Here is a 12,974-nt window from a genome sequence, read left to right as displayed (position 1 = left end):
TTGTATATTGTTTAAGCAACACACTTACACCTTCTCTTTCTTATTTCATCAGGTATAGACAGTGTCTCTTGACTCCCAGCTTTAAAAGATGAAGATGCCAGCATCTCTAACCTTCCAGTAAGTTTGCATCCTTTTTTCTACATTCTCAGCTTCTATTATCTGTGCTTCTTATTATCTGTGCTACATCTTATTAATATTCCAATCTGTAATCATAATTCAGTCTTTCTTTCCTTCCTTTTCATTGAGATATAATTGACCTACAGCCCTGTATAAGTTTAAGGTGAACAGCATAATGATTTGACTTAGATATATCGTGAAATGATTACCACAGTAAGTTTAGAACATCCATCATCTCCTATAGATACAAAAAAAAGAAAAAGGAATAAAAGAAAATATATTTTTTCCTTGTGATGAGAACTCAGGATTTACTCTCTTAACGATTTACATACGTAACATAAAGCAAAGTATAATATAATTATATGAATCATGTTGTACATTACATCCCTAGGACTTCTTTACCTTATAACTGGCAGTCTCTAACTTCTGACCACCTTCATCCAATTCCTCCTCCCCTCAAACCCCCTTCCCCCTGCCTCTGGTAACCACAAATCTGATCTCTTTTTCTACGGGTTTGTTTGTTTGAAGTATAATTGACCCACAGCACTATGTTAGTGCCTGGTGCAGATTCAACATTTCTATACGTTACAAAATGATCACCATGATAAGTCTAGTTACCGTCTGCCACCGTACAAAGATATTACATTATTATGGACGATATGCCCTATGCAGTACATTTTGTCCTGGGACTCATTTATTTTGTACCTGGAAGTTTGTACCTCTTGATCTCCCTCAACCCATTTCACTCCTCTCTCCACCCCAGCTCTCCTCTGGCAACCACTTGTTTGTTCTCTGTATCTGTGACTCTGTTTCGGTTTTATCTATAACTGCTTTTCAGTTCACTTGTTTTGTTTTAGATTCCACACATAAGTGAAATCATATGGTATTTGTCTTTCCCTGTCTGACTTATTTCGCGGAGCATAATACCCTCTAGGTCCATCCATGTTGTCGCAAATGGCAGGATTTCCTTCTTTTTTATGGCTGCCTGATACTCTGTTGTATACATATGCCTCATTTTCTTTATCCATTCATCCACTGATGGACACTCAGGTTGTTTCCATGACCTGGCTCTTGTGTATAATGCTGCAATGAAATTGGGGTGCCTTGTTTTTCTTTATCAAAGAAAACTGAACATTTCTAAACTCTCCATCATATCATGTATTCTGACAGCTCCACTTTTCTTATCAGATACCTGTCTTCCTCCTCGCTCTTTAATCTGGACAGGTTCCTCTCTAGGCCTGTTGCATTCCTGTCATTGTGGATTTCCCTTTGTTGCTGTTTTAGGTTGTATCCTGTGTTTTGGACTCCCTGTTTTCTTTCCTGGTTTAACCCCTCATCTTTTTGAAGCACACCTTCAAGAAGTTTTCTAAGAAAAAGAGCTAGTAGGTAAAATTTCTATGTTCTTGCATGTCTGAATATTTAATCTTATACTTTAATTCTTTGGTTAATTACAAACTTCTAGAAAAAAGAATTTTCCCTCTGAATTATTTTAAATTAAGAAATTTAAAAATTATTTGCTATTTTCCCTTACAGCTTTGTTATGTATCAGTTGTATTTCTTAAATTCCTTACTTTTCATTTTGAAAAATATCAAATCTATAAAAAAATGGAAGGAATAGTGAAAAGAACACCTATATGTCCTTCACATAGATCCACTAATCATTAAGATTTTGCCATATTTGGTATATCTTTCTGTCTACACACATGTGGTGTACATGCATACACACACACACACACACACACACACACACACACACACACACAAATGCACATACACATGCACAGTTTTTCTGAACCATTTAATGTAACTTTCAGATATCATGTCACTTCACCCCAAGTATATATATCCTAAGAACAAAGACATTCTCATGCATAACTACACTACCGTTATTGCACTCAATAAAGTAATGTAAATAAAATAATATCATCTAACTGATATACAACCCACTTTTGTCTCTCTCTAATTGTTCAAATAAACTTCTCCACAGCTGTTTGTTTTCTTGTCAATCCATGATTCAGTTGTGTTTAGTAGTCAATCTCTTTGAAGGTATATCATCTGTTTTCTAACATTTGGTGTTGGTGATTAAAAAATCTGAAATTTGTTCCTGCATAAGTGGTATTTTTTTCCTTGCGGAAGCTTTTAGAGTATTTTCTTTTTTTCCCAGTGTTCTAAAATTTTGCAGACATGTGGGTCTTTTAAAAGACCTTGTGCTGTTTGCTCTGTAGGTACTTTCAATCTGAAAACGTGTAACTTTAACCTTTTGGAGATATTGTTGTATTGCTCATTTGATAATGTTTCCCCTCTGATTTCTATCTTTCTTTATCTGGAATGCCTGTAAAACTGGGCCTCCTGGAAAGGTCTTCTGAGTCTCATTTCTTTCATGTCTCCCATCGCATGGTCTTTTTGCTCTGCTTTCTGGAAGATTTCTTCTGTTTTATCTTCTGGGCCTTCAATTTATTTCAGCATGATATTTTCATTCTGTAAGAGCCCTTTCTTGTTCTCTGATTGTGCTGTTTACTTAGTATCTTGTTTATGATTTTGAATGCAATAACTTCCTGAATATAGTTATGATTATAATTAGAAAAAATTTTTAATTCTCTTCTATTTCCTGAATTAGTTCTCTTTCCTTTGAGGTTGTTTTTTTCCTGTTTGTGGTACTTTTTTAAGGCAGCCCTTAGCAAATGAATACAAATTTCTGTCTCTCTTTCTTTCCCTCCCTTCCCTCCTTCTTCCTCCCTCCCTCCCTCCCTTCCTTCTCTCCTTCCTTCTTCCTTCTTTCTCCTCCTCTTCCTCCTCCTCCCTTTTCTTCTTTGTTATTTAATGGAAGAACTCTCAGGTGTTTCACTTGGAGAGTTGATCTTTGGAGGCCCTGCATTCTGAACGAGGGGAGGAGCTAAGGACTGGACTGTTTAAGACAGAGCCTTTGGAGTAATCCCAGTGTTTTTGGCCCGGTCTCACTTGCGTACTCTGTCTTATGCCTCTCTGGAATTCTGTAGGGAAGATCGGCAACCTTCTCTGCGGTGTGTCATCTGTCATTACTTCTGTATCAGCTTGACACAGTCTCACAATTTTTTTTAAAACTTTCTTCCACTGATGGACAACTTCCTGTTCTCTTTGTCATTGTGGATTTATTCCTATTTTAGTCCTTTACTATCATTTTTGTAGGGTCTTAGGGGGAAGAAGAGAAAAACTGAGTGACCAGCCCATCATTTTGAAAATAGCACTTATTTTCTTGTCTCCAACTTGCAGTTTTGATCTTTTTAGCTGAGAAGTTATTTAGGAGGCTTGTATCAGTCAGGATGGGCTAGGCTATGCTGTATAACAAAACTCTCAAAATATTAATGGCTTAAAATAGCAAAAGTTTATTTCTTGCTCACTGAGGTTGGCTGGTGGCTTTGCTCCAGGTCTCCCCACTCTGAGACCCAAGCTAACAGAGCAGCTGCCATCTTGCTGTTACCAGTTGCCATGGCAGAGATAACCTAGTGAATCATGCACTGTCCCTTTAAGTTTCCACCCAGAAATGATACCCATCATTTCTCTTCATATTTCATTGGCCAAAGAAAATCATTTGACTATTCTTAACATCAAAGGGGGTGAAGAAGCACAATCCTACCCTGTGCCTAGAAAATGGAAAGCTGGAAATGTCTGTTGAACAGTACAATGAACCACCAGAAGACTGTAAAATTTCAAGTGTTTGAATTCTAAAAACTTTTAACACTTGAATTAAAAAAAAATTGCACTGGAATCAGAGAATGTAGGCTTGTATAAAATTCCTGAGAGTTTTTCATTGCATTATTTGTGACGGATTTTTTAAAATGCTTTATGGGATTGGGAAAGGTGTACCCTTTGTTGGTTGTAGACAAGTTTGACACATACACAACATGAAGCTATTTATATCTTCTATATACCTGTTAATTTTTTTATATACCAGATCTATCAAAGACTAAAGAATTATTTAAAGTTCTTACCATACTATTGTGTTTCTATAGATTTCTCCTTGTTTTTATAACAGTTTTGCACTCATATTTACCTTGTAAGAGTTCATAGTAGATATGCATTTTCTATTTTGTTTAAATAACCTTTGTCTCAATTAATAGGACTTTTATTTATTTATTTTAAAATTAATTAATTAATGTATTTATTTTTGGCTGTGTTGGGTCTTCATTGCTACTCACGGCTTTCTCTAGTTGTGGTGAGTGGGGGCTACTCTTCATTGCAGTGCGCGACCTTCTCATAGCAGTGGCTTCTCTTGTTGCAGAGCACTGGCTCGGCACGTGGGCTTCAGTAGTTGTGGCACTTGGGCTCAGTAGTTGTGGTGCACAGGCTTAGTGGCTCCACAGCATGTGGGATCTTCCCGGACCAGGGCTCGAACCCATGTCCCCTGCATTGGCAGGCAGATTCTTAACCACTGCGCCACCAGGGAAGTCCCCTAATGGGACTTTTAAATTCTTGTTCCATTGCCACATGTCTTCTGTACTCTCTTAGGATCTCAAAGTGCTTTTTATAATTTTAAATTTTTTTTTAATTTTTAATTTTTTAAAAGTGATATCGAATTTGGTGATGATTTCCTGGATATGACACCAAAAGCATAGGCAACAAAAGTAAAAATAGATATATTGGACTTCATCAAAATTAAAACTTTCAGGACACTATCAACACAATGAAAAAGCAACCTACAGAATGAGAGAAAATATTTGCAAATGATATATCTGATAAGGGGTTGATGTCTAGAATATAGAGAACTCCTACAATTCAACAATGAAACAAACAACCCAATTCAAAATGGGCAAAGGACTTGAATAGACATTTCTGCAAAGAAAATACACAAATTGTCAACAAGCACATGAAAAGGTGCTCAACATCACTAATTACTAGGAAATGCAAGTCAAAACCACAGTGACAGGGAACTATATTCAATATCTTATAGTAACCTATAATGGAAAAGGATCTGAAAAAGTATGTGTATATATCATATATATATATAATATATATATATATCACTTTGATGTACACCTGAAACTAATGCAACATTGTAAATCAACTATACTTCAATTAAAAAAAACAAAACCACAGTGAGATACCACCTCACAACCGTTAGGATGACTACTGTCAAAAACACAGAAAATAGCAAGTGTTGAGGAGATGGTGGAAAAATTGGAACCTTTGTTCACTGTTGCTGGGAATGTAAAATGGTGCAGTTGCTATGGAAAGTAGTATCTTGGTTCCTCAAAAACTTAAACATAGAATTACCATATGATCTAGTAATACATTTTTGGGTATATACTCAAAGGAATTGAAATCAGGGTCTTGAAGAGAGATTTGCACACCCATGTTCATAGCATCATTATTCACGATAGCCATAAGGTGGAAGCAACCCATTCACCCACTGATGAATGAATGGATAAACAAAATGTGGTATAGACATACAACGGAATATATTCAGCCTTGAAAAGGAAGGAAATTGGAACAGGTACTACAACATGGATGAACCTTGAAGTTGTTATGCTAAGTGAAATAGGCCAGTTACAAAAAGTCATGTACTGTATGATTTTACTTATATGAAGCACTTAGATGCTGTGGACTGAATTGTGTCCACCCTAAATTCATATGTTGGCGCCCTAACTCCCAATGTGGCTGCATTTGGAGACAGGTTCTTTAAAGAGGTAATTATGGGTGGGGCCCAATATCGCTAGTGTCTTTATAAGAAGAGACCAGGGATGCATGCACACAGAGAAAAGGCCATGTGAGGACACAGTGAGAAGATGGCCATCTCCAAGCCAAGGAGAGAGACCTCAGGAGAAACCAAAACTATCAGTACTTGAACTTGGACTTGTAGGCTTCAGGACTGTGAAAAAATAAATTTCTGTTTTTTAAGCCACCCAGCCTGTGGTAATTTGTTATGGCAACCTTAGCAGATTAATATACCAGAGTAGTCAAATTCATAGAGACAGAAAGTAGGATGGTGGTTTCCAGGGTCTGGGAGGAGAAGGGAATGGAGAGTTATGTCATGGGTACAGGGTTCAAGTTTGGCAAGATAAATTCTGGAGATTGGTTGCACGACAATGTGAATGTGCTTAACACGGCTGAACTGGGCGTTTAAAAATGGTTAAGACGGTAAATTTTATATTATGTCTATTTTATCACAGTTAAAAATAAACATGTTTTTAATTGTGATGAAATAGACATAATATAAAATTTACCTTCTACCATAGCCCTATTTTTCTCCTCTTCTTTATAGCAAAACTGAAAAAAGTAGTTTCTGTTTGCTATCTCCACTTCTTCATGGCTCACTTTCTCTTGAACCGTCCCGATTAGGATTTTCTGAAGCTGCCTTGTTCAGGGTTACTGAGATAATTTCAATCCATCAGCAGCAATGTTGCTCTCTCGCTCCTCCTTGAGATACTTGCCCCGTGATCTCCTGGTTTTCCTCTCGCTTTTCCTTTGTAGGATGGGGCTCGCCCCTCCTCCGGACTATCTGCAAGTTACCCCAGGACTCTGCCCCAGGCTTTTTATACTCACCCCCTGGCAATCTCATCCAGTGCCATCTATCCACTGGTGAATTTCAGGTTCTGTCTCCAGCCCACCCTCCCTTGGAACCCAACGCAGAACATCCACCCGCCCACCCCACATCGTCACAAGGATGTCGACCAGGCATCTGAAATGCATCATGCCCCGAACAAATCCTGACCTCTCCTTCAGAACCTGTCTCCCTCCATCGTTTGCCATCTCAGTAAATAGCACCACCTTGCAACCAGATTGAAAAACAGGCACCCTCGTAACTGCGCACCAGAGATCTTGGAGTCACCTTGACCCCCTGCTTTCTGTCTCACCCCACATCCAACTCACCCGAGTATCCTGTTGTCTGTCTTCAAAACCTCTCCAGGGCCCGGCTCCTCCCCGCCTCCTCTTCTACCACCTGCCTTGGCCAGGCAAGCTCCTCTCATCTGGATGACTGCGGAGGCTTCTGAGTTAAATGAACAAATGAATAAATGCTATGAGTGTTGAAATTAGCGATATGAAATATATATGTGTATGCCCGAGGACGCCATCTGAAATGTAATTGAACGTTTTTCTCTGCAGGCTGCAGGTGAGAATAGGTGATCATATATCAGCATATGTAACCCAGAGATCTAGCAGTATGCCCGCACCCCTCTCACCCAGTAGCTAATGTGTACCTGGTAAAAGATTGCTAGTATCACCAGGAAGTCTGCAGACACACAGACGTGCATCTCTATTGACTAACTGAAAGTACAGTATTATGGCCGTTAGAACTTAAAGAGAGAAATCAGAGAATTTGAGATACCACACGAATAACCAGATTATCGGAGAATGAGCTGCTTTGCTTAGGATGGTTGATGGTTCTGAGAGGAGCAAGTGTGGTCCTAGTTTCAAAGAGTATGGTGTATGACCCCCCCACCCCACCCCAAAGCCGTATCCTCTTCCCATACCTATCTTGGTAGCAGAAACAGCTGGAGTTTAATGGTCTATTTATTTATTTAGATTTGGCCAAAAGGGACACATCAAAGTTATGGCACTAAAATGTTTCTGCTCTTGGGGTGGATACTACATTAAAACATCCTGTTGCCGAGACGAAGCAACTCTTGAAGTTGGACCGGTGGTGGGAGGCTGAGAGTGGGGTGTGACCAGGTGTCTTGAGACGAGTTGCTTACTGATGGGCGGAAGGTGTTAAACCTTCTGGGTGATGCAGTCTCCTCGGTACCACATGAGTCAGGTGCTGGCCGTGCTAGGACGAGGCAGAACCCAGAGCAGTAGCAAAACTGTTGGGAGGGGTCTGAAAGAGAACTGGAGGAGCTTCTGGCAGTGGCTGTGTGGAAGGTAAAGAGAGAGAGAGAGAGAAAAGAAGAAGGAGAAGGGAAAGGAGAGGGAGGGAGGGGAGGGTCGCCACTCAGCGGGGAGGGCTGCCTCTCAGCATCACTTCTGTGACCTGTTTCAGGATGGACACAGGTGATGTGGACAGGTCATCGTTGTGTTTTCCATCACTTGCACTAGGGGCACAGATAGTCCCAGTGTCACACAGAGGCAGAGCCTACAGAACAAGTCTGTCCCTCTGAATGTTCAGCCCCATCTTTCTCCTCCCAGGACAGGCCACCTGCTCTGCTCAGGTGCCCAGGGATCCCTTAGTGCATAGAGTCCTGATATGTCCTGCCAGCAGCAGAGGGAGCCCACACTCTACCGAAAGGGATTAAGTTTCTCATTAGAATACAAAGCAGGAAATACAATAACGGTGTTTTTTGCCACGCAGTATGTCCTTACAGATGAAGCTTTAATCTCCCTCATACATCTCCGTTGCTGTAAATTCCTGCTCTATTATGGTACCATATGCCGTGATTCCCTGGGAGAAAGCCACAGTAAGCTTGGCGGCGAGCTTGGGCTTCTGAGCTGTTTGTGCCGCGTGTTGAATCACATATTATCTCACACTTAAAAGTATGTCTTAATAAGCTCTTTTGTATCAGTTTATTAGCCATGATCCTGCAGTTGATCAGTTATGTCATGGAAGGGTACCGCGGAGCTCACTGACAATTACGGGATGTAAGAGGCAGAAGGAAAGTTAGGCTTGAAACACAACAGAGCGCAGTTCATCTGATGGTCTAGCAGCTGCTGATTCGCCTTCTCATCTGTTTCTAAGTAATAGATATTGATGCTTCTCTGCTCAGAGCAGACCTACTGTACGTGCAGTTGCCCACAGTGCACAGAATGGCATTTTTTCAAAATCCTTTCCAGCTCACTGTTAAAGGCACAATGTCAGATGTCACAACCCACAAGGGTTACTCTTGGAGCTAAGCCACACCATCATTGTTCCTCACACTGTGCTCTTTCTGGGAAAAAGAAACATGTTCGCCTTTTGCCTCATTTCCCTCCCAAAGCAACTGACCAAGTTCTGAAACCACTCTTAGGAGGAATAAAACCCCTCAGGTCCTGTATCCTTTATGATGACAGCTGTCATCTATGCCTGGTGGGAAAGGGGGACCAACAGGAAACATTTAGAAAACAGTTTTTCACCTAAAACCCGTCATGGAGTCTGACTTCAGAAGCAGTTCCACTCAAGCTTCTGTGGCCAGCTTCTTTCTGAGGATGATCTCCATGCCACAGGGTGAGGGTACCACCATGTTACCCTGACTAGGACCTCCTTCTCCTAGCTGGAAAGCTAACAGGCACAGGGCCAGTCTAAGAGCTTCCCAGGCCCCAGAGCCTTCTTCTTTTGGATCCCCTACTACAAAACATGTGAAAAAAATGGAAATGCACCCCTATCCCACATCATGATAATGTATAAATAAATAATAGATGACAATATGGGCATGGAAACTAGTTGATGTATTATGTCTCCTCGAGTGTATTAATCCTGACATTGCATTGTTTTCTCTGTAGCTTTGTGCTGATACATGTTTTCCTCCTAGGCTGTGTACATGCCCTTGGGTCTTTGGAGCTCTCTCAGTTCTGAGCCCTGCTCCTTGAGGGGAGGGAGGGGGGCGGGGAGTGGAGAGGACTTGGTGCAGAGAGGATGGATGCTGAATGGTTGGGGGCCAAGATGAAGTTTGGTCCTAGCCCTCACCTGCCTGGTCCAAAGAGAACCAACCTCAGAAGAAATTAAGAGGGCCCTTACCTGTCCTTAAATAAAGCCAGAAAGATTCTCACCTGTTTGTAAAAAAGGTGCAGAGAACGGGAATACCTTTTCTAGTAACATGCTCATTCATTCATTCATTCATTCATCCCCTCATTCAAAAAGCATGTTTTTGGAAACCCTACTAAGTGCCAAGCCTAGTGCTCGGCATTTGGGAAATAAAGGCAGGTAAGATGCAGTGCCTGCCCTCAGGAACACAGAGTTCCTCAGTCCCTCTGTCCTGGGGCTGCTCTTGGTCAGCCTTCCAGGACCCACCCTTGCCTCCATAGCTTCCACAGATATATTCTTGGCTGTTATGAGCTGAGTTGTGTCCTCCAGAAATTCCTATATTGAAATCCTAACTCCCAGTGCCTCAGAATGTGACTATATTTGGAGATGGGGCCTTTAAAGAGGTGATTAAGGTTGAATGAAGTCATTAGGATGGGCCCCAATCCAATATGAATGATGTCCTTGTAAGAAGAGATTAGGACACAGATACACACAGAGGGAGACCACGTGGAGACGCTCGGAGACGATGACCACCTACAAGCCAAGGAGAGAGGCCGCAGAAGAAACCAACCCTGTTGACACCTTGAATTCAGACTTCTAGCTTTCAGAACTGTGAGAGGATAAATTTCTGTACTCTTGTTGCAGCAGCCCTAGCAAACTAATGCACCGGTTCCATAGGAGGCCCAGAAGACTCCCTTGAACCTTTCTCAAGAGAAGAAAGAAAAGACACTCAGCCAGCCCCTCCCCGACCTGGTGGGAGCTTCTGCCAAAGGGCAGCCTTACTGTGCACTTACCCCAAAGTCCCTCAGCCTCATTTCTCCTCAGTCTGCTTCCTTCAGGTGCAGACACATCAGCGGGGTTTGGGGAGTTTGCTGAGAATGCGGGGGAGCAGGGTTAGGGGCTCCCTTTCCTCAGTCACAGTGATTTTTCTCTCTAGGACTTCCTGTGTGTTGTTCTTTGGGGGAGGGGCTTTCACTCTGCTGCGTCTACCCAGGCTCTGGGGGACATTCAGTCCTCATTTTGCTTTTCTTCATCTTTTTTAAAAATTTATTTATTTATTTATTTGGCCATGCCGGCTCTTAGTTGCGGCATGTGGGATCTTTAGTTGTGGCATGCGTACTCTTAGTTGAGGCATGCAAACTCTTAGTTGAGGCATGAATGCAGGTTCTAGTTTCCCGACCATGGATCAAACCCGGGCCCCTGCATTGGGAGCTTGGAGTCTTAACCACTGGACTGCCGGGTATGTCCAAGGACTGATTTTGAATAGTAAGGAGCAGCAAAACTCTGTGCCAGGGGCCCTACATCTCTCCTGTGGGATGCTACAGAGCAGGGTAACTTCTGGGGCTGAACTGTCTTCTCTGTGACTCTCTCACATCTGTTTCCTCCTGGGGTTGTGTCAACATGATTTCATTCATGAGAAATTGATCCCTTATTCCTTAAATAATTGTGCATTAACTACAATTAACTACTCTTGTAAAATCACCAAAGTTTACAATTAATATAAGCTTTATTAATTAAGTTATTATTAATTAAACATGTAAAGATTCTCTGTGGACTTCCCTGGTGGTGCAGTGGTTAAGAATCCGTCTGCCAATGCAGGGGACACGGGTTCGAGCCCCGGTCCGGGAAGATCCCACATGCCGCGGAACAACTAAGCCTGTGCGCCACAACTACTGAGCCCACGTGCCTAGAGCCTGTGCTCCGCAACAAGAGAAGCCACCGCAATGAGAAGCCCGTGCACCACAACCAAGAGTAGCCCCCCGCTTGCCGCAACTAGAGAGAGCACGCACGCAGCAACGAAGACCCAACGCAGACAAAAATAAATTAATTAATTAAAAAAAAGATTCTCTTTGTGATAGAATCATTTCAGAGTGAAAATCCAAAGATCAACTGGTTATTAAAATATATCAAACAAAATAGTCCTGGCTAGTATGTATTAATAGCAATAAAGTGATGATTTCAAGGCACATACTTCCTCTGCTGGGTCTAGAAGAGGAATATGATGGAAACAGTGAGCTGGGATTACCCAGGTCAATTAAAGAGACACAAAGCAATAAATGCCCATCTTTCCAGGAAGCCGTCATAAACATGTAGTCACTATTCTATGTATACCTGCTGATGGATTAACTGATATTAAACAGCAAGTTATTCCGCGAGGGCTGCTGAAGAGAAGACTGATGCTAGGATTTTAATTCACAAATAGGCAAAAATCAATTTGTCTTTTTTTTACAACAAGAATTTATCTTGGTATAAAAGCTTGCATATATGATATATAGCATATATATGTTTATGTATATATGTATGTGATCATATACATACATACGTGTATGACAGAGGGTTATGGGACTGCAATATCTATCTGGACGAAAAATGAAAGTTTCAGTGGGCTGACAGGCTGTTTCCAAACACTGTGAACATTTAGCTTCGTGAAGACAGAGCATGCTGATCTATGATTTTTCCCTCCTAACTTCTGGACTTGGCTTTCCTCTCTGTGCAGTGGCCGACATGTGCCTCCATGTGAATGGGGTCATTCCTGCTCACCTCCTGTGCAAAGGGCTGGGACTGAAGGGCTGCTCCTGGGGAATTCATCAAAGACTCAGATAAAAGAGGCTTTGAAAAGCGCAGAACACATTTCCTTTACTCTTGGCTGATAATTACTGCAAAGCAGTTCATCTCAGACGTTATTTTAATAGACGAGTGAGTTCTTGGATATTTTCAGAGGATGACAGAGAAAGGTGTACTGGCTCAGGATGGAGGACCCGGGGTTGCAGTTGTGTGCAGGTTGTGGGACTGGCGGGGGTGGTCAGAGGACGTTCTTGACTTTTGTGTTCTCTGGGCTTAAAGTTAAAAAAAACTGAACAAACTGTGCTATGACCCCCAAATGTTTCTTCAAGGCCCAGCCACTATGGGAATTCCCTGAGGTCTTCATTAGCTTATCAGTCAAAGTCTTCAATTTTATATTGTTTTTCTAAAAATCAAATTTATTGAGGTACAATTTGCATACCATAAAATGCACACATTTTAAGTATATGGTTTAATGAGTTCTGACAAATGTGTACACCATGAAACCATATCTCCAATCAATATATAGATAATTTCCATCATCCAAAGTATTCCCTTGTGCCCAGTAGTATACTGGTAAATATTTAACAGCAGGCTCTCTGGAAAAAGTTATATATTTAACATCTATTTATTTAGCATATTAATAACATATTAAAAGTATTATTTT

At 41.3% G+C, this 12,974-nt stretch overlaps 1 long non-coding RNA gene across 5 annotated transcripts in view; it reads left to right on the top strand.

Moving 5' to 3' along the window:
- LOC109550834 (uncharacterized) overlaps window positions 1-12,974 on the top strand; it is a 38,906-nt gene that overhangs the window by 4,250 nt on the left and 21,682 nt on the right. The window contains exons 2-4 of one of the 5 annotated variants that reach the window (XR_004523423.2): window positions 53-117; window positions 1,402-1,499; window positions 11,345-11,587. This is a non-coding gene — a long non-coding RNA (uncharacterized lncRNA). Of the gene's footprint in view, window positions 1-52; window positions 118-1,401; window positions 1,504-7,000; window positions 7,994-11,344; window positions 11,588-12,974 lie in introns of those variants that run through there. The other 4 variants (XR_012327950.1, XR_012327951.1, XR_004523424.2 and 1 more) reach the window with 4 other exon arrangements.

Source organism: Tursiops truncatus, chromosome 19 (assembly GCF_011762595.2).
Source record: "Tursiops truncatus isolate mTurTru1 chromosome 19, mTurTru1.mat.Y, whole genome shotgun sequence".
Lineage (NCBI taxonomy): Eukaryota > Metazoa > Chordata > Mammalia > Artiodactyla > Delphinidae > Tursiops > Tursiops truncatus.
The sequence above is the reverse complement of the archived record's forward strand: the minus strand, read 5'-3'. Positions and strand labels throughout refer to the sequence as shown.